The sequence below is a fragment of the Lissotriton helveticus genome, chromosome 1_1, assembly GCF_964261635.1.
Source record: "Lissotriton helveticus chromosome 1_1, aLisHel1.1, whole genome shotgun sequence".
NCBI lineage: Eukaryota > Metazoa > Chordata > Amphibia > Caudata > Salamandridae > Lissotriton > Lissotriton helveticus.
In genome coordinates this window covers 1313102440-1313124917 of record NC_136057.1, presented here as the reverse complement: position 1 = coordinate 1313124917, position 22478 = coordinate 1313102440, and positions in this window count along the sequence as shown.

The following is a 22478-nucleotide window of genomic DNA, read 5'->3' as shown; positions in this document are numbered from 1 at the left end:
CCGGCACCTGGAGGGGTCGCTGTGATGCCTAGAGTGACCAACTGGCATGGGTGCAAATTCAGGAGAGTGAGTGTAAAAATTCAGGACAAAGGGTCAAAATTCAGGACAAAAATTCAAGACAGGAGGTCAAAATTCAGGACAAAAGGTAAGGTTTAAAGACACATCAGAGAAGGTTGCGCAATAGTATATAAGTAAGTAAATAGACAACCACTAAAGTACAAGTGAAAATAAGTTTATATTAGGTTGAGATAATTGTACACTTCATGGTTTGTCAGTATACGCGCAGCTTTAAGCAAATGTGCAGGTCTTTTTATGGTAACAAAACCGCCCCCACCTTTCCAGCTCCCAGAGAAAACGCCTGATGCCCGTTCCGGCCAGTCTAGCCTTGATACCACCCTCCAATGGCGCCCCTCATCTTCACATAGACCCTCTCTCATGTGTATTTAATTTCTTGTATAGTGCTACTCATCCCAAATATGTGGGGCAGAGTTTTGGAGTGCGTTACAACACACACATATTATATAGAGACAATCACTCATATAAATGAGAAAGTCAATATTTAGGAAATGTTGCTTAAAATAATGGGGCTTACAATGTGTAATCATACTTTCATCCATCATTCAGTCTTTCACCATTCATTCTGTCCTTCCATCTGTGTGCCGATCCATGTCCATATTCATCCATTTACAAACCTATCCATCACGTTTCCTTCCACCCATCTGTACACTCATCCATCCACTCTTCCACACATCCATCCATTAACTCATCAATCCAGCCATTCACCTGTTCAGTCATCCATTTACACATCCCCCTTCCTCTTTCAATTCCCCTTTCACTTAGCCATCCATCCTTCCATCCACCCACCCATCCATCTACTCATCCACTCATGAATCCATCCATTGAACCTATCATTCATCTATCCTTTCTCTCATCCATCCACCCTTTCACTCCTTCACTCATCTATCCATCCTTTTGTCCATCTACCCGCCCTTTCACTCATCCATCCATCCATTCACCCTTTCACTTATCAATTCATTAATCCACCCTTTTACTTATCAATTCATCAATCCATCCATCATTTCACTCATCCATTCACCCATTCACTCGCCCGTCATCCACCCTTTCACTCATCCATCCATCCATCATTTCACTCATCTATCCAGCCATCCATCCATCCACTCATCCCTTAACTTACTTACTCACTCACCTTTTCACATTAATTATGAGACCCATGAAGGACTCCACCCTCGCTATAGTTCCTAAAGCAAGGGGTGGGGTGGAGCAGGGTTCACTATGCCCCTGCACATAGGCAATCAGAAAAAGTGGAAGGCATGAGTCATGCATGATGCGCAGGGCCTTGACGTGGGGCGACTGTGACATGGTGTTGTTTCCAGAGCTTTAAGTGGGATGAGAAAACTAGGGGATCTCTTCAAAAGGGTGATTGATGTAACAAAATGCGTGCCTTAAAACACATAAGTTAAAATTCTGTGCTTAATATAATGTGCCGCCTGACTGGTATTTTTGTTGCTTCTGTCATTGCATGCAGATATATAATACAAGTAATGTTACACTTAGAACAAGTAACGTTACACCTACAAAAAGCCAGAACTATTGGCTTTGTCAATGGTTGTTAGTTGAATAAAATAACAAGCATTTACAATGCAATGGTTTCGCCTTTTGAAAAGTTTGAGCTATTGGCATTGTAAATGACAAAATTTGTATTTATGTGTTGGTTTTGAAAACAGATAAATAAATGGCATTGTCATTTACAATGCCAATAGCTTAATCTCTAGATCGAAACTTGTAAACAGCTACTCCAACCGGAGTGTCTCCCCGTAACACAAGGGTGATGCTGGGGTTACCCATACTTAAATTGATTCCTGAACACACAGCCATGAGGAAGAGAAACACTATCTGCTCCCACCCAACATATATACACTCTGATACAAACTGAAACTCTTCAGCACAGCACACCGATCTTGGGGCTGGGTGTGCATTTGTTAATTGAAGGCTGGGGTGCTGCAACCATGCTTTTAGGGTTTGGTGACCGGAGGGCAGGTTTACAAAGTACCTCTAGTAACACTGCCGCTTTTCCCTCTAATACTGTGTAGTAAATAACTGTAGGTGGGGCGAGCGTCAATTACTTCATGCTTTCTGTACATATTCCTTACAGCACGTATTTGACAGTAGCTAAGGCCTCATAGTCTTCCCGCCCAGGGGTCTCCTTGCAAAACTTTGATCTACATCATAAAATGTTAATGCCCATCGCATCATGATTCTTAAAGTGTTGCATCCCTTTATTTGAGCAGTCAGCTTGACCCAGTGCAGCCGCTGTTCAAAGAGCACCCCAAATATTAAGTGACGGTTCTGAGGAGGTAACAAAATGGGTTGCATTAAAAAAAAAAAATCAGCTCTGCAGAATAATCTGCACATTATCATTTATTGACAGGAGACAGCTCACTTTCCATTCGTCACAAAAAACAAAGACATGCAGCTGCCAGAAGAAGCACTCTTACACAGAAACACTAGCTCCTTCTTTTTATTATTGTTTACAGTTCCACATAATGTTAACTTGGCCCAAGGGCATTAGAGTGCTTTACATTACACAAGGAACGATTTTTATTGGGTGTTTTTTTTTTTGCGCTGGGAGATTATGTGATCAGATCGGCCCAGAATGAAAAGATGTTGAGCCGAAGCAGGGATTCGAACCTGCTTTCCCCACGTCGGCAGGTCATTTCTTACCCACCACACAGCACTTTCTCAAACACACACCTCTCTCTGTCCCTCTCACACGCACAAACACATATAAACTCATACACACTCTCTCACACCCACACTTTTCTGTTTCTCTCTTACACACACACATGCGTGCACACAAACACACTAGCACATACATAGATACACGTTTAGGAAAGGAGGTGGGGTTGGGAGCAGATTTGGGAGCTGGGATTTTCCTGTTTACTTGAGATAAAGAACTCTCCTGCTTGTGGCCTCTCTGTTAACAGCATGTTCTGCTTTAACGACACAACTTGCTTACACTTTTTTTCACCATCTTTGCCCCCAAGACAGACCAGTCAACACAATTCCTCTCTCCATAATTAGTCTGTTCCTCCAAGGGCCCTGGAGTAGGTCTGCATGCCGTCGATTTAATATCCAGCACTATATCCATATGTGCCGCCCTTGCCTGGTCCCAGAGCATATAAACTCCCCTATTAGCAGCCTTGACTGCTGTTTATGCAGATTTTTTTTTTGTACCCGGCTGCCTGTAAAATTACTGTGTCTAACCTCTTTTTTTTCTCCGTTGCACCAGCAGGCCATTCTAATGAAATCGGCATAGGGGAAAGGGTCTGATTTGCAGTAATGGAGGTTGGCTCGCGCTGGCAATCTGTCCTTAGTGGGAGTTACAAAAGAAGTCAAATGCCTTCATCTGGTTCTCGCCTATCACTCCAAAGTGATTGAGTTCACTTCCTGATGCTTCCCAACTTTTCCTCAGGCTGTCCAAGCAGCGCATCCACCAGGGAGCCCCGGTCTGGCTTTAAACAGTCTCTGTATCTAGTGACAGGCAAATATCCGCCCCCAAGCCTTTCAGATGAAAACCTTTTCTAACAAGGCCGCCCAGCGCCAGTGAAATAACACACATCTGCATATCCGCTGGGTCCCATGTTTCTTGGGCTCATGGATTATGTATCTTGCAGCCTCTAATAAAGAAATGCAGTTCTTTGTTTTATTTTATTATTTATTTTATTTATGCGTTTTTATATAGCGCGGACTTTACCCGAAGGTGTCAGAGCGCTTCACAATAGGAACAGTAATGATACATGAGAACATTACAAGTCAACAAAATACAAAAGCAAACGTTTCATTAAAGAAGCAAAAATGTTTATCCTGTGCTTGTTAAGCAAATGCTAATGTTGTATTGGAATGCTTTAGTGCTATTTGGGTTTTTGGTGATTTACAACGAGACAATCTGTTGTGAAGTAAATTTAGAGGGATGCATGTCGGATGAATTGAAAAGCAAGGGTCTGACAGGAGGCCAGTAAATGGAAGTAGCTACAAAAAAAGCTATTGCGGATACCTGATGACCTGAGAATAGAACAAGAAGTTACTGACCCTTGTGTGCTGCTGGAAAAAGTCTTCTCTTCATACTGGTTCTGTCCCTATCACCAAACTGAGGATTGGCCAATAGAATGAAGTAGGCATCTTTACTGCTGCTGGTGTGTGTAATTCGCTGCTTAACCAAGTCACCTAATTATTCCGATTTTATAGGAGGCTTTTTTTGGAGCGCCTATTATGCTGACGACGCATTTCCGGGTGCGCCCAGATGCTCACGTGCAGGTGTGCTCAGTGGCTGAGGAGTGCCCGTTAGGGTGACCAACTGGCATAGGTGCAAATTCAGGACAGTGGGGGCAAAAATGCAGGACAAAGGGTCAAAATTCAGGACACAAATTCAGGACGGAAGGTCAGAATTCAGGACAAAAATTCCGGACAAAAGGTACGTTTTGCATACACATCAGAGGAAGTCCCGCAATAGTGCATAAGTAAATAGACAACCAACACAAGCACAAGTCAAAATAAGTTTATTTTAGGTTGAGAGAACCTTGCACTCACTGCATCTGTTGTGTATGCGAGTGAAAAATACCTGCGTTTGCATATTCCCAAAAAAAAAGTGAAGAAAAAGATCACAGCTGAAGACTTCTCAGATCTTACATTCCCATAGCTGCCAAGGTTTCAGATTGCTTACGCGTGAATTTTCATAATTTCAGTGTAATTATGAGTGACATTCAATGATTATGAGTGACACTTTCTCAGGAGGAGCAAAATCAAGCAATGAAGACAAGGAAAACATAAATACCAGAAATACACCTAGCACCAGAAATGGAAGGGCAGTAGGATGTGTGAGAGGCCTCTGCGTGGAGCCTGAACCAGCCTTAGTGACGCTGAACTCAACTTTGTGCAGACTGTAACTGAAGTGCAGAGCTCAGCTCAGGCACTTACTTAACTCATTCATTCTCTCATCTGCTCGCACACTCATTTGTCCATCAATACAATCGCTTAATCTATTCATCCATCGATCTATTCTTGCTCTTAGTAATCACTGCATGCACACAGTTATTCCTTGATCCATGTATTCTACTATTCATTCACTAATCTATCCAAGTAGCACTCATTCATACAGGCACTCACTCATCCATTGACTCAGCCACCATGTCATTCATCTGTGCGCTCACCCACGTACCTCATCTCCTCTTGCATTCATTCATCCACCCACCAATAAACTTGTTCATCCATCTATCCGCACCCATTAATACATTCTTGCAACCATTCACATGTCCCCCCAAAGAGATTTACATGCAGAAACTCTCCAATCAATGAAAAAAACACTAAACAAAAAGCTATCACCCATATTTTAGCTTGTTTGAAGTGTTTTACTCACATATCTGCCAAGTTTTCAGTTTCGTTATGAGTAACATTTCCATTTCTGCATCTTGCTTATGTGTGACATTTCAATACATTCTCTGTGGCACTTTAAGGGACACTTTATAAATTATAATGTACTGAATAAAGCAGTTAATTTCTCTTTGGTTCAGCGTATTTGCCTGAGAGGGCCTTGAAACAGGTACAGCGCTCACTCACCTACTTCATGCTTCTAACATGGTAGCCCTAAAAGCGTATGATGTCATAAAAACAGCACAAGTCATTTGTGACGAGACCTCCAAGGACACCCGCCTTACCTCTCCCACTTTGCAGAGTCCCCTGTGAGAGCGGCTTTGCACGGATCCTTTGACGCACAGTCTGTTATTTTTTTTGAGCGACCTTGGCCCCTTCCACGTTATTGCTTTACCAACACTTGACATTCTTATCATGCCAAAGACACATTGCGTAGTATACTGTAGCAGGGATGTCCGTCACACTATAGACGTCTACCATTTTCAAGGACTCAATGCAAACCTCTTCAGAAGCCCCCATTAAAGCACTAACGTTGTTTCCAGCAGGCATGTAATAGTTAAAACCTCAGAGATGTTGAAAGGGTTTTATTTATTTATTTTATCAGGACATTTCGATTCCCCCTCACCCCTACTGGAAAAAAACACTGGACCCGAAACGCGGTCACTGGGCAGAGAGAGGCCCATTATCATTCTGTATGTGATAATTAGGCCACCATACAGAATGATAATAGGCCGTTAGCAGTCTGTGCCAGGTCGGGGAGGGGCTGCTGCAGGTCACAGATGTCAGCAGGAGCGTGAGCTGCCCCCTGCAGTGAGAGTTACAGGCTGCTTGCAGGGGGCAGCTGAAATTACGGACAAAAGGCGTCCGTGAAAGAATCCTTCACGGACAAGAGGCCCAAATTACGGGCAGTCCGTGAAATTTACGGACGGTTGGTCACCCTAGTGCCCGTCAGCAGTTAGTACTACCGGGGAGGGGGGGGCGTCCTCTAGCGCTTCCCGTCCCTGGGCTGCTTATGGCTCAAGGAGCAGGAGTTATGACCCTTCGCTTCTAGTTGCGCCTTCGTGCAGGGGAGGGAGGCCCCCGTCGCGCACCGCTGCACGAGCAGCAACCCACGAGGCTAACCGGGGTTGAGGTGGCTGAAGCAAGGAAAGGAAGGGGGAGGTAAAGAAGGAGGTGTGACAGAGGTGAAGGGAATGAGTGGGAGATTAAACGTCTGAGAGAGGAGGTAGGGTAGGGAAAGAATAAGAGATGAAAGGGAGTGGCAGCGTGAGAGAAAAAACATAATAGGTGTCTAGGAAGAGAAGGAATGAAAAGAGCAGCAGGGAGAGAAGCAGAGTAATGACGAAGGTGCTGGAGGAGTGGTGACGTCAGAATGGAAGCAGGGGTGGAGCTGTGGAAGGAAACGTAAAGAGAGGTCAACGGGACATTGAAAAGGAATAACACGGAGGGAGGGAGTGATAGAAACGAAGTGAAGGAGTGGATGAGGGGAAGGCAGGTAGGAAAGGAAAGAACAAGTCAGGTCCTGGGCCGGCCAGCCAATCACAGCGCGGCCCGGGGAATGACGTCACGGGGTGTCCCGGGCCGGCAGCCAATGACAGCGCGGCCCAGGACAAAGGGGTGGGGCTTAAAAAAAGACCGAGAAACGCCCCCGAATCGCGCTTTCGTGAGAAAGCGTGATTGACAGCCTCTGTCTCCCAATGGCTAGCCTCCATTTATGGAGCTAGCCAATGAGAGACAGAGGCTGAACCAAAGCGCATATGTAGGATCATGAGATTTCGCCGTGGGCGTTGCAACTGCTACGCAGTTGCAACGCCCAGGACGAAACCTAAAAAAGCAGCAACCATGGTTGCTGTACTAAAACTATAATCCTTTCCTTTCAACTTCTTTCACCGCCTGCCTTTGGCTAACTGGATTCTCACCTAGCAGCAGCATAGGCGTTTTTGCACTTTCATGTGACAGAATGCCCTGCCCTGGACCTAGACTGGAGGAGGCCACCATATGCTGTGCCAGCCCAGACTGACCCATTGTCATTCTGTATGGGGCAATCAGCCCCACGCAGAATGATAATGGGCGGGGTGGGGCTGCTCTTGTGCTCAGAGGAGTGCGAGGCGCCCCATCAGGAAGCTGAGGCCTTTTGCAGGGGAACAGCTCTGTTCCCTGCAATGCTTAAAAGCCCCGGCGTCAGGCCTCACTCCTGGATGCATTTGTACAGATGGGCTTGCGCAGGGGGGGCAAGGAGAGGCGCTCCAGGGGGGGGCAAGCGCCCCTCCTTGCCCCCCCCCTGCGGACGCCCATGGACCCTCTGGGTGGGATGATTTTTGGCCGGTCGAGTCACGTCAGCCTTGTATTTTAAGAGCCCTCTTGCGCTGTCCCTTCCATGAAAAGGAGGGAGGGGTGCTGCTGGAGTCGCTGTCACTGAGGGTTTGAATCCTTCGAAGGTGGGGTTTCCTCGCCATTTTATGCGCAATGTGGGCTAGAGGCTTGAGCTCTTCTCCTGTCAGGGTGGCGTGAGCAATGCACCGTGAGTTACCCGCAGCGTGTGACACCAACCCTAGTGACGCCACTGGCTCCTTCTAAACCCCCACTAAGATTCCTGCTGGTCCCCTTTTAAAGCATATGTGGTACCGTGTACACAACGCTTCCGTGCTGTTTTTAGGTTGTTGGCGCTATGAAATTGTTGCCCCCTTCGTGTTCCTGCCATTTTAAAGTTTCATTTTGCCACTATATTTTGCCCCTGTTGTTTTACACTTCCACGTCACCGAAGTCCCCTGTGTCGTTTTGTTTTGTTTATGGCCTTTTCGTTAACCACAAGGTTAGTTGATATGAGTCACTCGCAATGCTGCATTAAAAAAAGCTCTGCTGATGTATGTTTTAATAAAAACACGAAAGCCAAGTTGGAACTCCCCAAAAAACATAACTAATAAGCAATGTCATTTGCAACTCCAATAGCTTTAACTTTCACTAATGCAAGACCGCTTACATTGCAAATGTGTGTTGTAAAAATGCTCTTATGCTGCTGTTTTTAGATTACCCTCTCTGTGTAATGACTCTCTTGCACTGCTGTATGTGCTGTAGCTCTTTTGGGTTTGAGGGACATCGTGTAGTGAGGTTGTCTGTGTTGTGCCTGTTATGTTTATGAAAGATCTTGCTCTGCTGTCATCTGTGATGTACTTTTTATCTGTCGTTTACTGGAGACTTTCTCTGCATCGGCCTTCCCTCTACCCATTCTGTGTTTATACATACATTGCACTGTTGCTACCTGAGCTCTCTTTTCATGTGCATGAAGCAATCTTGAACATGCACTGCACCTATTCAGTGCATGAAGGAAGATTGCACTGCTGCTGGACATATTCTGCACTCATTGTGTGTGTACATGCGTAAAGCTTGTGGTGGCTGTGTGTGTGTGTGTGTGTACATGCGTAAAGCTTGTGGTGGCTGTGTGTGTGTGTGTGTGTACATGCGTAAAGCTTGTGGTGGCTGTGTGTGTGTGTGTGTGTACATGCGTAAAGCTTGTGGTGGCTGTGTGTGTACATGCGTAAAGCTTGTGGTGGCTGTGTGTGTGTACATGCGTAAAGCTTGTGGTGTGTGTGTGTGTGTGTGTTGTGTGTGCGTGTGTGTTGTGTGTGTGTGTGTGTGTGTGTGTGTGTGTTGGTCCGACAGGCAAGTTTGTGGCTGTGTTTCTTTGCTGTTCGCCTTCTTTGAGGTCTGCTGGATCATTGTTTACAGCCATTTCCCCTGATATTAAAAAAACATTGCTTGCAGCATGCTTAGGTTCCTGCCGTGTTCCAGACTTTGCAAAACACATATATAGCATTTCCTTACAAGTTCAAAACTGTCACACTTTGCAATTATGGCCCACTTTTGGGTTGAAACCTACCAGACAGTGCAACTGTCTGGTTGCGAAAACACTTCTCATGGACATTAATAAAACTTCCCAGGAAATGCATTGCTTACCATTGGCTTTGTGGTTCGTTATTCACATTTGCTTGCTTTATGTTTGCTGACTTTATTTGCATTATGCTGTCCAGCTTGAGTTACTCGGACCCGTGGAGCATAGGTTGTTTACGGCACTCTTTCACAAGTGCTCGCATTCTGTTAACAGGCCTATACATTTTGTTGCTATCTTGTATCATTCGCTGTGCATTCCAAGACAGAGGTCAAATGTCAGTCTGTCTTCTGAGGAAGCTTGGTATTTACTTTTCTTTCTCTAGCTTTAAGGTGAGAGGATGTATGTGACATTCTTGCTGGTTAGAACAATGGAAAGGCTTTTTTCTAGCACACACCAAAATTTAAGCGTCTGTAAATGAAATGTGCAAATATTTCAGAATATGTCAGAATTAGGAAAGCACAAATCAAACACTTTGTTGTTATTCTGATGTGTGGTGGAAATAAATATTTTATTTTGATCAACACAATACACTAGGTGGTGCCATTTCCACACATTATCATCTGTGCGCTGTATAGTTTTATCAATTGTATGTCTGTGCAAATGTTATGGTCATTTCAGCTCAAAATGTGTTGTCTGTAATGGCAGTGCGCTGCCACACCATGCATACTCCACTCTGCACCATTCCAATCTATAACACTCTACTCCCTGACACTCCACACTACTTTACTCCACGCTATGCCACTCTATGACACTTTACTCCACTCTATGCTACTCCACAGCATTCCACTCTATGCTACTCCACAGCACTTCACTCTATGCCACTCCACACCATGCCACGTTACTCTACTCTCTGATCTTACTCTCTGCGCAATTCCCACTACCACAACACACACCATTCTATTCTACTCTATGACACTCCACTCTGCATCACTCCACTCCACTGTATGCCACTCCTCTGTACAACACCTACTCCACTTTATGCCACTCCCCTGTACGACACTGTTCCCCACTCTGCTCCACTCTACACAACTCCACTATATGCCACTCTATGCTACTCCACTCAATGCCCCTCCACTCTAGGACACTTTACTCCCCTCTAAACCACCTTACTCTATGCCACACCCTTGTACTCTACACCACTACACTGAACATTATGCCACTTCACTTTACATCACTCTACTTTATGACACTCAACTCTATGCCACTGCTTCACACTACACAATTCTCTATTCCACTTTACTTCATTCTATGACATCCAGTCTATGACACACTTCACTCTACTCCACTCTATGCCTCTCCACTGTACAATACTCTACTCTACTCCACTCTACTCAAATCCAATGATACTCACCTCCACAACACTCCACTCCATGCCACAAAAATGTAGCCATGCTGAACAGCAGCCACGGTGGCGTACCACATGGCTAAACCACTTTGGCAAAACCAATAGCTCTTGCATAGGTGAGACATATTGGCTTTGCCAGTGCTTGTTTAGCTTTCTAATTCAGTCATGGGGCCACTTGTATTTTGCTGCTTAGATCTATTTTATGAGATAGAACAGGAGAGAGAGACAGAGACAGCGAGTGAACGAGCAGGAGCGGATCGTATTCGGGAAAAGAGGCAGGGTGGGGGGACGGGGGACAACTGAGACACAAAAACAAAACTTACCTGCTGTCTTCCAACATTGTGCTGTGCTCTTCCACTCCTCTCCGCCACTGCAGGAAGGCACAGACTTCCAGCCTGCCCTATGGCCAATCCTGAAGCTGCACTCACATGAGAGCAGCATCAGGATTGGCCTGAGCGCCGATGATGTGCGCCCCGGGAAAGACTGGGAGTCTGTGCCTGCTCTCTCCAGCCGCAGCAATGCAGCTGGGTTGGAGAGAGCTTCACTGCCCTTGTGGTTTAAACCAACCTGAGACGACCGGCCAAAAACCACATGCGCAGTGGAGGCATCATAACCCTGGCCCTGCCCCAAGCCCCTGCACAAGCTAAATAAAACAATAATAAAACGGGGTTTTCTTTTTCCATCTTTTTAAAGTTCTGGTGGGTGAGGGCCGGGCGTGGCTCCTCTCCTAAGAATGAGATAGTGAGATAGAAGCGCTTGCTCTGTTGCTACAAGTGTCGTACCTTTTCTCTATGCGCATATTGTACATTCGCATTCCATGCTGTACCAGCTCTGTGTGTAAGGTATGCTTGCACCACTGCTGTCTGTACTGTATCGCGTGTGTGCGGGGGACAGAGAGAGAGATTGAGAAACAGAAATCCCATTATTTGTGAGAGCTGTCATCACCACTCCACCCCAGCTACTACACTCACTTCCCGTCGCACACTGTCCCCTTTTGAAGCCCACCATGTCCCGCTCTGGGCCTCCACCCACGTGTCACAGACACTGTCTGGGATGTGCATTTAATTGTCCTTTGTCCTCCATAATAAACTAAGTACAAGCCATTTCAAATAAAAGTTGGATAAGTATTGAAATAAACCGCGAAGACAATAACCATGTGTTTTTCATACAGTTTTTATTGCTTTTGGCAGGACAGCAAACACAAAGCACACTTCAAATTATTCCGAAATGACGAACAACTCATAAACGAGGTGCCTTGTCTTCTTCTTGGTGAAACTGACTGTGCAGTGTGCCAGGAGTTCTTTAAATATGTGCTGGGCGTGTGTGTTGGTGGATTATGTGAATGTGGGTCTTGTTAGTGGCATGCATATATGTGAATGTGCCGCTCACAACAGTTTATGTTGGTGTGTTTGTCAACCTGTAGGCAAAGTGGGCGTGTTGAAGTGTTATTTTGTGCTGGTGCTATGGGTTGTACGTGAATTAGTGATGTATGTCTTGCTGAAGTTTGTGTTTTTGGTGCGCATGTGTGCGTGTTAGCGTTTTGTGTCTGTCTGCGTTTCAATGTGGTGTATCGGATTATTTACCTGTTATTGCTTGTAGGTTATTATTAGTTTACTCACACGTGCAAGTCGCTCCCCCATTGAAACGACTCCCAAATCTACAATTAGCAATGTGTATTGGATTTGAAATCTGTGACTTGCAGCTTACACTCGTAGGTTTACTGGGAGTGAGTTAACCTTACTAGGTTTTTATATACGATTTGCAGGTTACAAACATGGATGTAGTAGGCAATTCCTCGTCCTAAGCTATATTGCCAGGAATCGTATCTGTGACCTGCATGTTACTCTCAGATTACCACGAGAAGGGACGTTAATCCCTTGAGCAACCATACAGTGATTGATAGAATCTTGGGATCTTCAATTTATGAAAACACGTGCATGCGGAATCTGCCTGTGTCAGCTAGTGGGTCATGTAGTGACGGAGCCACCCGGCCCGTCCACGCACCCCTCACACGCACGCATGCACCCCGAGGGCTTAAATAAAGGGGCTCAGGACTGCTCGGGGTCTGACTTGGCCCAGCAGGGAACCAGTGTCCCTTATTTGCATGCTGCTCAAGTCTGCGGCCTACGCACGTGCCACGAGTATCCTGATAGAGCAGGATACCACACTGGCGACGCGGCGGGTCCCACCCGCGCCTTTGTCGTGCCTTACTCACCGCATTCGGTCCTGGAGCTGTGGTCACAGCAGGGTGCCACCAGATCGGATCCCCGTGGGGCTTGCGCAGCTAACCTGCCAGCCCACGGTGTGCCGTCGGCGGGTACCCACCCAGCGCAACGTCTTTTGCCCATCGGTGGAGGTCGCGCCGTCGCGCACCTCATCAGCAGGTGCCCACCCCAAGGTGCCTGGTTCCCTGCCCTGACATCTTGGTCGAGTGGCGGCTGCAGCGGAGTAAAGACCAGCAGAGCCTGGAGCAGCATTCACGAGGTGAGGCTGGCCCCTGCTGAATGCGTGTCTGTGCGCACGCCAGACACACCGCTCTCACGTCTGTGTGGTCGGGCCAGGACCCCTGCACCAGCGAGGCATGCCATGTGCCGCGCTCCGGCGGTCACGTGGTTGAGCTCGCGACCGGCAGGCTGGAAGAGATGTTCCCCGCGCATCCTCGACATCCCCCGACACAGCCACATCTCCGGACACCTGAGAGATCTGCACTGGCTCCCGGTCAACAAGAGAATCACCTTCCGTCTCCTCACCCACGCACACAAAGCCTTACACGACCAAGGCCCGAGATACCTCAACAGCCGCATCAACTTCTACACTCCCACACGCCAGCTCCGATCAACCAGCCACGCCCTCGCCGCCGTCCCCCGCATCCGAAGAGCCACAACAGGAGGAAGGTCCTTCTCCTACCTGGCCGCCAAGACCTGGAATTCCCTCCCGACCCACCTCCGCCTGACCCGGGACCACCTCGCCTTCAGGAAGCAGCTCAAGACCTGGCTGTTCGAGCAGTAGCAGACCCCCCCTCCCCAAGCGCCTTGAGACCCTCCGGGTGAGTAGCGCGCTACACAAATGCCATGATTGATTGATTGAGTGAAGCGGGAGAGCATCGGGGCCCAAGTGAGTGTTGGCGCGTCCAAGCGCGATTGTCTCCCACCTGGCCTACCAGTTTGCAGGTGCCCGCAGCGGCAGCCCAATGTTGCTACACGCCAGTGCCTTCTGTTTGGCCCCTCGCCCTAGAGACTGCTCAACACCCCAGGCACGCCATCTGCAGCCTGCAATCTACCAGTCACATCACTTACCTGCCTGTCACGCACACTAGTGTCTCCCACATGGACTCTGCAACTAAAAGGGCCTTTCACCATACTCTTACCGTCTGCGACTGCCTGCCAGTGGGCGTCCCTGCCCCACCACGCCTGCCCTGCTGTTTGCGCCCCAGGAGTTGGTGACACACGCTAGCATCCAATAATGAGTGTGCACAACGCTGATGAAGGGGGTAATGTACCTGTGGCACCGCCACCCCCCCAGCAGGCAGCTGTACTAGATCATCCTCCGCCTGGTCAGGCCATGGCTGCCCCCCAACCACCGTTCTGCCAACTCCAGGGTCTCGCCACTGCTGCAGCATGTTGGAAGTTTTGGATCAGACGCCTAGACCATTACTTCATGGGTGTCCGGGAGACCGAAGGAAGGGTGAAGATTTCACTCCTCTTGTGCTACCGAGGTTCTGAGCTGTACGAGTTGTTTGAGACATTGCCCAACACTGGGCCGGATGACGATTAAAACGGAGCAGTTGCAGCGTTGAACAGGCATTTCGACCCCCAGATAAACCCCGACTTCCAGCGATTCCAACTCAGACAAGAGCGACAAGGGGAGGCTAAGACCATAGACGTTTTCTAAGCCCGTCTCCGAAAGTTAGCGAGTTCCGGCACGCTGCCAGACCAGAGGGAGGAGATCAGGGCGCAAGTCATCCAGGGATGTCGTTCAGTGACACTGCGCCGGCTGATATTACGCCAGCCAGGCATCAGTCTGGATGAGATCCTTGTGCTCGCCAGGTCGCACGAGCTGCCCAACGCACATGCGGATGAGATGGAAGAGCACCTCAACCGGCCCAAACTGCAGGTCGCGCCGCCACAACCCATGGTGGTCAAAGAAGAGAGAGTGGATGCGATTCACAGACGACCAACTCAATCAAGAGGATCCAAGAGGCCTTCCTAGAGAAATACATGCAGAAACTGTGGTTTGGATCACCCTCCGGCAGGGAGGTGTTTCGCGAGAGGAAAAACGTGCTCCCAGTGAGGAAAACGTAATCATTTTGCAAAGATCTGCAGGAGTGGAAGAGGCCCTGGAGCAAGTGGACTCTCGAAGGCGGTGAGGCAACTGATGCTGGAGGACCCGGTGGAACAAGTGGACAACACTCCACCAGGGTTTGGCCTGGGAGCTGATGACGACAACATATTCTTTGTGTCATTTGTCGGCCGGAAAGGAACACGGAGCCAACTGCCACCCATGTGTACCATCACCGTAGCTGGGTCTCCTGTGAGTGCCCTCATAGACACTGGAGCATCAGTAAACATAATGGACAGTGACCAGTACGAGAAGCTATCACCACGCCCACCACTCCTGCCCTTCAAGGCTAGGATATACACATACGACGGAAACGAGCCACTTCCTCTACGAGGAGTCCTGGAGGTCGAAGTTACCAGCGAAGGCCATCATCTCAACACAAAGTTCCACGTCACCGAGGGAAAACGAGGCACCCTCCTCAGTTTCACACGGCAGAGGACCTGGAGTTAGTGTTTCTTGCGAACCAGGTGCATGATCTACATGCTCGAGAGATGCTCAGAGACTTTCCCATGATGTTCGAGGGCCTTGGTTGCCTCAAGGGGAAGACGTTCAAGCTGCACGCCGATCCGATGGTCCGACCCATGGTCCTGAGGCATCGGCGAGTGCCATTTCACTTGCGGCCGCAAGTGGAGGAGGAGCTGAAGAAGTTGGAGGACCTGGGGATGATAGAGAAGGTGTCGATTCCCCTCTAGTCGTAGCCATGAAACCAAACCAGCCAGGAGCCATTTGACTCTGCTTCGACATGCGCCTACCAAACAATGCCGTGAAGAGAGAACGCCATCTCACACCCACGATGGATGACATTGTGGCCGACCTGAACGGCGCCAAGTGGTTCACCAAATTCGACCTCAATGCCGGCTATCATCAGCTGGAGCTCCCCCTGACAGTAGGAACATCACAATGTTCTCCACACAGGTAGGACTGCGTCGCTACAAGAGATTGAGCTTCAGCGTCTCGTCGGCCGCGGAGGTGATCCAGAACGCAATAAGGGAGACTCACACAGGACTGCAGGGTATAATAAACTTGAGCGATGACATTCTCATATTCTCCAAGACGCTAGAGGAGCACCATGTACACCTCCGAGCCACCCTTAAACGGCTAGCAGACAATGGACTCACCCTGCATAGAGCCAAGTGCTTGTTCTATCAGGAGTCGGTGGGCTTCTTTGGGTACATCTTCTCCAGGGAAGGACTGCGTGTTAACCCAAAGAAGGCAGAGACCACACGTTCTGCCCCGAGACCCACGTCAGCCACCGGGAAGGCCACATACTGTGGCCGGTTCATTCCCAAACTGGCGTCGCTGTCCGAGCCACTCCGGGCCCTCACAAAGTCTGGTCAACAGTGGGGCTGGTCCGCAAGGGAAGATCTGGCATTCCACGCCATAAAGGAGGCCCTCATCAATGACAAAGTCATGGCATACTTTCACCCACATGGGCACACTGAAGTAGTGGTGGATGCAAGTCCCTTAGGACTGGGCACAGTCCTGATGCAGGAGACAGAGTCGAAAGAATGGGTTCCAACCACGTACGCCAGCAGGGCGTTGACTGCAACGGACGTGCAGTACGCACAGATATAGTGCAAAGCCATGGCCATCAAGTGGTCCTGCTAGCACTTCCATCTCTACTTGTATGGGAATGGATTCCAGGTGGTCACGGACCACAAGCCTCTGGTTCCTCTCTCCTCTGGCACGTCTCGGCTCGCTCCTTTCCGAATCAAGAGGTTGGCAGTTCAGCTGCAGGCCTACCACTTTGAAGTAATCTTCCGTCCGGGGATCAACAACCCTGCTGACTTCCTGTCGTGGCACCCTGGCCCGCCAGTGCCATCCAATGCACTGACCGATGAAGACTACACTGAAGAGCTTGCCGGGATGGTCTCCATTTAAGCATGCCTAGTCGCCCTCACGCTAGAAGATATCGGAAAGGCTAATGAATCAGATGAGTGCCTTACCAAGGTCAAGACCACGTTAACCAACAGGAACTGGGGTGACTTCCTAGATGGAATCAGCTCCCTGACCGCAGACAAAAGGCTGTTCCGACAACAAGTGTGGAGGGTCCAGAGCAAACTGAGCCAGGGCCTTCATGGAGTTGTATTGTGGGGAACCACCCTTGTGATTCTGAGGAGCCTTCAAGAGGAAGTGGTTCATCTGGTGCATCACGGGCATCGAGGAGTCTCGAAGACCAAGGCCAGGCTGAGGAGCAAAGTCTGGTTCCCGTGGATGGATGCCTTGGACAAGGAAGTTGTGAGCATATGCCATGCCTGCGACATCTTGGTGGCGATCCTGCGCCCTACCCGGTAATCACAGAAGATCCATGCCTGGAGCCGTGGTCCAAAGTGAGCCTTGACTTTAGATCATTTCCAGACAGACGGAGCACCCTGGTACTTGTCAATTCCCACTCAAAGTTCTGGGTGGTGGAGGTAGTGTCATCAACAGCCTTTCACCACGTCAAGACCACTCTTGAGAACGCCTTCGCCATGAAGGGGCTGCCTGCGGAGATCATGTCAGATAATGGACCGCCGTTCCAGGGAAGGGACTTCAATGAGTACCTAGCCTCCAGAGACATTCGACACCGAAAGATCACGCCACAGTGGCCCCAGGCGATCAGGGAGGTGGAACGGTCATGCGTACAATGAACCGGGCCCTCAGGCTTGGAGTTGAAAAGGGAGAAGATGCTGAGCAATTCCTTCTACAATTTCTCAGTGCCTATCGAAAAACCCCACACTGCACCACCCAGTGTGTGCCGGCTCACTTGGTATTTCAGAGGGCGCCAAGAGACAGTGTTCCTGCGGACCCCTCGTGGAGTCCCCCAGCGTTAGATCAAGGGGCCACCCAGACCCGAAGGAAAGCGTCTAATGACAAGGTGAGCCAAACTCGAAGGGCACAACCGATGAACATTCACGATGGAGACCGAGTCTTGGTGAAAGACCTCCACTGAGGGGAGAGGTGTGGCGCCGCGGCCAGGGCGACTGACGCTGGAATCTGGGGACCACGGTTCGATCCCCGGCTCCGGCGGCAGGGTAGCCCAGCACCATGTGACTCTGGGCAATAGCTCGCTTAATCTTCCCGACGGCCCCCAGCGCCTAGAGACCCTTACGGGTGATTGTGCGCTTTACAAATGTCGACTTTACTTTACTTTACCCTGGCTGGAAGTATCGCACCCCGTATGAGCCCGAGGTATGGGAGGTCATCAATGTGCATGGCACCATGGTATCGGCTATGCGAAGGACTTGAGTAGTCACGAGGAACACCTCATGGCTTAAGAAAATCGTAAGCGGGCCATCAGCGTTCGACCTACCAATGGAAGGCTTGGAGGAAGGGGAAGGGGGAGTCACCACGAACACCCCTCTTGGCTGCCTGGAGCCTACAAAACACCAAGCAGGAAGAGAATTGGAGGTGGCGGAAGAACCACAAACTTCTGGAGTCGTGTCCTCCGGGCCAGAGAGGGACATGGAGGGGTCGGAATCAATGAAGAACTCCCGGAGTCAGAGGTATGGTTTCCGGCTAAATCCAACCCCCAGCCAGAGACTGAGAGACTTTGTGTGGTGCACAAAGAAAGACTGAATGAAACCCGAAAGGGTTTCTGTATCTAAAAGACTGGAGGGAAGTAGTGACGGAGCCACCCGGCCCGTCAACGCACGTATCAAATGCACGCACGCACCCAGAGGGCGGGCTCGCCCGAGGGCTGAAATAAAGAGGCTGAGGACCACTCGGGGTCTTGGCCTAGCAGTGAACCACAGTGTTTGTGTCCCTTATTTGCATGCTGCCCAAGTCTGCGGCCTACGCACGTGCCTGGAGTATCCTGGTAGGGAAGGATACAACAGGTCTGCTAGTAGTTTTGGTTCGTGACACAGCATGTCTCCGGTGCCAACCAACGCGACACCAACATTTTCAGTTAGTCACAGGGTTCAGCAAGCTCACTCCGCGTCATCTTATATAGGCATTCCGACTGTATGTGACGTTTGCACGTGCTCTACACAGAATGCACTTTGGTGAAAATTTTAGTTGCTAATTTGCGGTTCCAGAAGAATCCGCTTTTCCGTTTGTGATTGTCGCAGTTCACACGCTTTACCATTTTCTTCAAACTCTAGTGCTCTGGTCGGGAATTTCGGACATTTCATAACATGTGTGATCCTCTGTAGCTGGGAAGGCCGAGAATATTTAAGGACGGTGAACTGAAGCAGAGTTCACTGGTCTGGAAGGCACTTATACTAAACCCGAGCATGGGAGTTGTCCAGTGCTTTAAATGGGGAAAAATAAGTGCAGGTACTCATTATAATGAGCTAGAGCTGTGGCAAGTGGGCGGGGCTAAAGCGGGGCTAAGGGCAAAACATAAAGATACTTAATTACTTCTATATTAGTTGCAGCACATATCAAAACACAACAGAAATGCATTTATGTGAACAAAATAGGTTGAATCATTCATTACACATAATGAAAGCCAAACAGGATATGTCAACATTTCCTTGTTTTTTAATATTGCAAATTCTTAATGTTAAACCGTTATTTGTTGTTGTTTGGCACAATGCTATATATTCAAAAACAACAATTGTTTCTTTTACAATGCTATATATTCTCAAGCGTGCACACACACACAAACAAACAAGCAGACGTACACAAAAGCATTCCACCATGAAAAGGAGCCTATGCTGAATAGTCAGCAGCGGCTGAGTTTGGGACTACAGAAGTGCCTTGGCTGTCAGAGACAGCTTCTTCTCGGACTGGCTAATGCTCAATAGCACTATCAGCCAATGATCCTACCAGTAGCTAAGTGCCGATACTAATAGAAACAAGCATTGAAAATGCAATAGGTCTCGCAATAGAAGAGTTTGACATTTTTCGTTTTGCAAATGGATGAGTGGCGTTGCGTGGATGAGTGGCGTTGCGTGGATGAGTGGTGTTGCGTGGATGAGTGGCGTTGCGTGGATGAGTGGCGTTGCGTGGATGAGTGGCGTTGCGTGGATGAGTGGCGTGTGTGAGTGGCGTTGCGTGTGTGAGTGGCGTTGCGTGTGTGAGTGGCGTTGCGTGTGTGAGTGGCGTTGCGTGTGTGAGTGGCGTTGCGTGTGTGAGTGGCGTTGCGTGTGTGAGTAGCGTTGCGTGTGTGAGTGGCGTTGCGTGTGTGAGTGGCGTTGCGTGGATGAGTGGGGTTGGAATGCAATAGGTCTCGCATTAGAAAAGTTGTAGTTATTGGTCTTGTAAATGACATAATTTATTTATTTTTTCGTTGTTAAAATTGCTAAATTGATGGCTTTGTCATTTACAATGCCAATAGTTATAACTTTCGCGAATGTGACACCTATAGCATTTGGAATGCAACATGTTTTGTATTTACGTGACTTATATGGCAGCTCTGGTCGTTATGCTACATCTCTAGAGAGCAGGAGAGTGCAGCAGGGGAGAGAAGCACAGCAATGCAATATGTCTCGCATTAGGAAAGTTTGAGCTATTGGTATTGTAAAGGACACATTTTTTATGTATGTGCTTGTTTTTAAAATAGCGAATTAATAGCTTTGTTATTTACAATGCCAATAGTGTTATCTATCGCAAATGTGACACCTATTGTAACACAATATGTGTTGTGAGGGTGAGGGGTTGAGGGTGAGTGAGGGTGAGGGTGAGTGAGGGTGAGGGGTTGAGGGTGAGGGGTTGAGGGTGAGTGAGGGTGAGGGTGAGGTTGAGGGTGAGTGAGGGTGAGGGGTTGAGGGTGAGTGAGGGTGAGGGTGAGGGTGAGTGAGGGTGAGTGAGGGTGAGGGGTTGAGAGTGAGTGAGGGTGAGTGAGGGTGAGGGTGAGGGTGAGTGAGGGTGAGTGAGGGTGAGGGTGAGGGTGAGTGAGGGTGAGTGAGGGTGAGGGGTTGAGGGTGAGTGTGGGTGAGGGGTTGAGGGTGAGGGTGAGGGTGAGGGGTTGAGGGTGAGTGAGGGTGAGGGTGAGGGGTTGAGGGTGAGTGAGGGTGAGGGGTTGAGGGTGAGTGAGGGTGAGTGAGGGTGAGTGAGAGTGAGGGTGAGTGAGAGTGAGGGTGAGTGAGGGTGAGTGAGAGTGAGTGAGGGGGTGAGGGTGAGGGGTTGAGTGAGGGTGAGGGTGAGGGGTTGAGGGTGAGTGAGGGTGAGGGGTTGAGGGTGAGTGAGGGTGAGGGTGAGTGAGGGTGAGGGTGAGTGAGGGTGAGGGTGAGTGAGGGTGAGTGAGGGTGAGGGTGAGTGAGGGTGAGTGAGGGTGAGGGTGAGTGAGGGTGATGAGTGAGGGTGAGTGAGGGTGAGTGAGGGTGAGTGAGGGTGAGTGAGGGTGAGTGAGCGTGAGTGAGGGTGGTGGATGAGGTGGTGGATGAGGTGGTGGATGCGGTGGTGGTGGATGTGGTGGTGGTGGTGGATGCGGTGGTGGTGGATGTGGTGGTGGTGGATGTGGTGGTGGTGGATGTGGTGTTGGATGCGGTGGTGGTGGTGGATGTGGTGGTGGTGGATGCGATGGTGAAGTGGTGGTGGATGTGGTGGTGGTGGTGGATGTGGTGGTGGTGGATGTGGTGGTGGTGGATGTGGTGGTGGTGGATGTGGTGGATGCGGCGGTGGTGGTGGATGCGGTGGTGTTGGTAGTGGTGGATGGGGTGGTGGTTGTAGTGGATGTGGTGGTGGGTGTGGTGGTGGTGGGTGTGGTGGTGGTGGTGGTGGATGCGAAAACAGCGAAAAGTTACTAACACCCTTCTTCAATGACTGAGTCAACCTTCCACTTTTGATGTATTAGCTTGTAGGTGATTTAAAGGTAAAACAAACCCTCGAAACATAGCTAGGAAGGAGTAGATGCTCCCACAGTATATGCAATGCAATGGTTTTGGATAATGTACACAGATGAAGAGATCGTGAAGTGTTGGGGGTGGGGGAGATGTTTTTGGGCTTAGCCCTACTGACCGGAGGAACTGAATATCCGGAGGATGCAACTGACTGTTTAACTATAAGCGTTTTATGCTAATGCTGTCCATGGTTTGTGATAAACCAAATAAATCTTGTAATAATAAAAATAAAAATAATACTATAATATAATGTACAAATAAAAACAGTAGCTATAAGAAAAACGTGCACGTTCTAGTGAGTTGCTGTCCTGTTTCCTGTGCTGCAGATCACCATCGTACACCCTGAACTCGAACGCAGAGCATCTAGCAAAGGGTAACGCAGGTCGGCGAAGTTCCTCGTTCAGCAAAGTGCGCGAAAATTGCCGTACAATTCCATTTGCAAACATGTTTACCACCGCATTATATGTATTATATATTTCACGAATGCGTGCAAATAGGTTCTCCCTTTGGTACAACGAGCACCAGGTGTATGCATACGTTTATAAACAGTAGACGCATGACTACATCAACAGCTCCCTGAGTTACAGATTAATATTTTGAAATGTAAAGCCAGGCGTACAGAGCCATAGGGGGCGAGACCTGTTGATATATAAAACTATTGGTACAATCATCACAACAACGGCACCCT